The following is a 4908-nucleotide window of genomic DNA, read 5'->3' as shown; positions in this document are numbered from 1 at the left end:
GAATCTCCGCTTTCAGGAGGTGCAGAAGACATATCTGCAACGGTTTAACTTGATGTAGTTTTTCTGTGGAATTACTTCATTGGAATTCTACTCTGCCACCATTGCCACTGTCACGCACATCTCTCTCTCTCTCTCTCTCTCTCTCTCTCTCTCTCTCTCTCTCTCTCTCTCACACACACACACACACACACACACACACACACACATACAAACACACAAAACACAAATTTTTATGTTTTTTAATTCAAAATTCAACACTTTTTTGACGTAGGTAGAGTTATTCCGATGTAGCGCACAGCAACTTGATGTTCCCCTGCTCTGGAGGTTATTTTTGTGGGGGACATAGCTTCCTCTTCTCTTTCTGTGGATCTTCTCATAGTCACAGGCCTAACTGTCAGACCAACATTGCAGTGATGTGTCCCTTTTCTAAGAAGAACGACAAATGACCCACTAACGGTGATGGGTAGTGTGTATAGACTGATCAGAGTTGGCAAATTACAGAAAACTGTAATAGATGACGCAGTAGTGGCTAACTATGAATTTGATGGTAAATCAATATATTACGTCTTCTCGTCATTTTTCCCAAATTTTTACTTGTCTGAGGTCGACCCTGCGTTAACGAGTTTGACAAATGGTTCAAATGGCTCTGAGCACTATGGGACTTAACTGCTGTGGTCATCAGTCCCCTAGAACTTAGAACTACTTAAACCTAACTAACCTAAGGACATCACACACATCCATGCCCGAGGCAGGATTCGAACCTGCCACCGTAGCAGTTGCCCGGTTCCGGACTGCGCGCCTAGAACCGCTAGACCACCGCGGCCGGCAACGAGTTTGACATCAAGCGACGAAGAATGTACTTTCCACCGACTGTTTCTCCTTAGTAATCATGTCGTTCCACGTTCACGGGCCGAAGGGTCATTCTGAATGGTTTCCTGGTGCTTCTGAAATCACTAAAATGTCTGTGTAGTGTTTTCAGCAGTGTCACGGTCTAGTCTTTCTGCCAAATTGAAGGACTTTGTTAGAAGACCTATGTACTACTAAATTTTACTTAACTCCGTCGGAACAGGCCTTGGAACGCCCAACGGTACCGACCGGCCTCCGTGTCATCCTCAGCCCACAGGCGCCACTGCATGCGTAAATGGAGGGGCATGTGGTCAGCACACCGCTCTCCCGGCCGTATGTCAGTTTACGAGACCAGAGTCGCTACATCTCAACCAAGTAGCTCGTCACTTTGCCTCACAAGGGCTGAGTGGACCACACTTGCCAACAGCGCTCGGCAGACCGGAAGGTCATCCGTCCAAGTGCTATCCCAGTCCGACAGTGCTTAACTTCGGTGGTCTGACGGGAACCGGTGTTACCACTGTGGTAAGGCCGTTGGCAACTATATACTACTACAGTATGTAAAATAACACGAAGCGACAACAAACTGCAAAGGCGACCGTGAAATTTTATGACTGGTGATGTTGCTGATTTAACATACTTCACATATTCTCGAGAGTTACTTTTTTCTGTTCTCTGCTTCGGGGAAATGAGAAGGGGTTTGTATATTTACCCAGCGCTTGATCAACTGAGAGTCGAAATTATTACAAGTGAGAGTCTGGTAATGTGATTAATATAACATGTTTCTCGTATTCTTGAGGTTGCATTTATACTGTACTCTGCTTCGGGAAATGGGAAAGGGATTTGTACACTTATCCAGCTCCAGATCAACTGGAAGTTGAATTGGTTATAAGTGAAGGACCTTGTGATTATGTATTAGTATTTCACACCCAGTCCGTAACGAGATTTCGAAAAACTGGAACGTATTCAGGACTGGTTAAAATCTCATGTTCATAAATTAAACGAAGAATTAAGTCATTTATCAAACGGTTTTCCCTGAAATGGTATACATATTACGGATATAGCTGTTTATGTCAACGAAAAGGAAACAATAACAACAAAGAATGCAGGAGGTAGTCATCTGTCACCCTCTCGATGATGCCCTTTCATTTTCAAATCGTCACACAAATGTGGCTTCAATATCATTCTGTTCTTGAACTCACGAAGTCTTCTTGAATTAATCATGACTGTTACTGCACAAAAGGGAAGAATTTGTAAGTGCAGAATGAGATTTTGTTAAATAGAACTGAGTATTGCACTTGAAGTTCAAGGTTCGATTTTGAGCGCCCAGTCCATTATGACTCTATCGTACAGCATTGGAATCCAGTTTATATTTAACCTATTGTCGTCCATGTTCGATTGTGGTTTGGAAGCTGCGACTGTTTATGTAGAAAGATAAATCAAAACAGTTATCTGTATCAGTCAGTTTTATTTTCTCCCACTACACGTGTAAGGATGTATACCCTCATGAAACACACAGATATCCTCATTACAACTGCAGATATCATGTGATTATAAAAGTATTTAAATCTTTACAATCTTTTCGCTTAAACATTACAAAAAAAACTTATAATACTTCATTTCCGGTAAGTCAGTAAGCTACACTACAATTTTGTTTCCTGGATGTGTCCAGTTGTCTGTTGTGAACTTTCGTTTCGCTACAAATAAAGATACAATTTGTCAGTTGTTATCGTAATGTGGCAATGAAATGATCATTTTAAACGGTAATAGAGCTGCTAAAAAGATTTTCTAATGGAAACAACGCCGAGGGTCGTTAGCAATGTCGTATACATTTTCATCTTAAATAGCACAGAAATACGAAACATCAAATCAAATCCGTCTAAAAATTGTTAAGTCGTAGGACTACAGTAGCTTGTAAGTCAAAGAGCATTACCATTTTCATTGCGAATCAGAGATACAGATAAATTGTAAGTTAAACAAGTGTGTAAATCTATACAACCTGTTCCCTTGATCAGTATTACTAAATAACTCCTAAATCTAAATTTACACCTATTTATTTTTTAATGAATCATGAGTCGGTGGTTGAGTTCACGCTTTCACGATTTAGGTCATTACAGAAAGCAGTAAAAGCTACTGTGTATAATATCGACGTAGCTCTCTTTGCGGCTACCAGCATTGGTTAAAAACAGCAAGGCACTTTGTGAGATAGTTAGCGTACTAAGTGAATACTGCAACCTACACTACGAACGCTTAAAGCCGGTCCAACCATCCGTTTTAATTATTCCCTTGATTTCATCATCATGCTGAATTATTGCTCTCGAGCTCTACACTAGATTCAAAACATGGGCAGTGCGTCTTCCATAATGACGTCATCAACGATACCAAGTGATGTTTTCTTCGTTTTTTGTTTGTTCTTTCTTTAGTGCAATTTGTCCGTCGTTATGAGTCCAACCATAGCACATACAGAGCTACAAGTTTCACACAATCCCTACTACACAGGGTGTCCCAGACGGTATGGTAAATATTCAGAAATATTTCAGGAACGATCATTCGAAGCAAAATAATCTAGTAAACATGGATTCTAAAATGCATACGCTAAGAGCTATTAGTACTTCTTCATGCTCTATACGGTGAAACAAAACTCTTCTGCCACATGCTCCTTGCTTTTGATATTTTGAGAGTTGGTGTTACGGACCAAAACAAGAAAAAAGTTCAGTAAAAATGGGTCGTAAAGTGCATACCTTACGAGCATTGTTCATCTTTGCTACTGAACAAGCGCTCTTAGCTCTTCAGGTAGGCATCTTGGTGACCATGTTTAGTAGACAATTTTTTCTCGTTTTGGTCCTTACTACCTCCTCCCAAAATATGGAAAGCAAAGAGCTTGCAATAGAAGAGATTTTTTACACATTATCGAAGATGAAGACGCGCTCTTAAGGTACGCCTTTTACAGCCCATGTTTACTAGACTGGTTCGAATGATTATTCCTGAATAATGATTATCTCTGAATAATGACCATTCCTACTAGGGCACTCTGTATTTTTGATTAAACACAGCAGTTCATACCGGACGAGAATGGCATACTCAAAGGGACCGTCCTGGAATTCATCTGGGCAGGTTTAGAGAAACAACAGAAAAAAACCAGGACCTACATCTGAGGGGCCGAACGAGAATTTTAATCTCAGTCTTTCCGAATCCGAGTAATTTGACTTAACCACTGTAACATCTCGCTCCCAATCTAAGCGAAATGTCACTGTGGTTAGGGTTCTCCACTCGTAATCTGTAGGAGAGGGTTTGTGAGAATACGAGGCACAGCCTTCATGTGAAAATAATAAATAATTAATATGCACCAAGTTCGTCACTAATATGCTTTTAAGCTGTAGCAGGGTAGAGAACGTACCCTCTGTGGTACGCAGATGTGACGTCAGAGAATGGGAGCAGTAAGATCTCAGTCAACGCGTATTCTATAGTACAGAAACCAACGAGTTCAATAAATCAGTTCAGTATCAGTGAAACTTTACTTAACCTAGAAAAAGTTGTTCATAAGTATTTACAAATTAATGTTTTCAAAACTGTAATAGAACTTCAGAGGGTTCAAACCCATGTTTAGTGGTTTATATTTAGATTAACCGTGGTTTCCTAAACTGTCTTTGGCAAACTATGGTACTGTTGTTTTAAAGAGACATTGCTTCGGGTCTTCTCGACATGCCCGCTCGTCTCAGATAGTGCTCAGCTTTTGTGATTTCCATGTCGATGGAACTATTGGTACAAAAATCACCATATAATATTCATTCTGAAACCTAATGTAATATACGCGGACAGAAGAAACGCCCCTGTGTTTCTTACGCAAGCACGTACGTTACAGTCTGCATTATTTGAGACTGTACAATCACAAAAAAATGTTGTCTTAGAAACGATATAAGGTACGAATGTCTGTTGGATGAATTCTGAGAGAGTTTAATTGTTTTATGAAGTTCCATTTTGCAAAATTCTCCTCACTGCCATTTCACCATTCTCGATGGCGATGCAAATAAATTACGCCTTGTACATTAGTGTACGAGCAACCAT

The 4908-nt window shown here is 40.2% G+C and overlaps 1 pseudogene; it reads right to left on the bottom strand.

Annotated features, from left to right (window-relative positions):
* Window positions 1-1264: 1264 nt before the first annotated feature.
* LOC124778488 lies at window positions 1265-1382 on the bottom strand (annotated as a pseudogene).
* Between the last annotated feature and the right edge of the window lie 3526 nt (window positions 1383-4908).

The sequence above is a fragment of the Schistocerca piceifrons genome, chromosome 2 (genome assembly GCF_021461385.2).
Source record: "Schistocerca piceifrons isolate TAMUIC-IGC-003096 chromosome 2, iqSchPice1.1, whole genome shotgun sequence".
Classification (NCBI taxonomy): domain Eukaryota; kingdom Metazoa; phylum Arthropoda; class Insecta; order Orthoptera; family Acrididae; genus Schistocerca; species Schistocerca piceifrons.
Note: the sequence above shows the minus strand (reverse complement) of the source record. Positions and strands in the feature narration are given on the sequence as shown.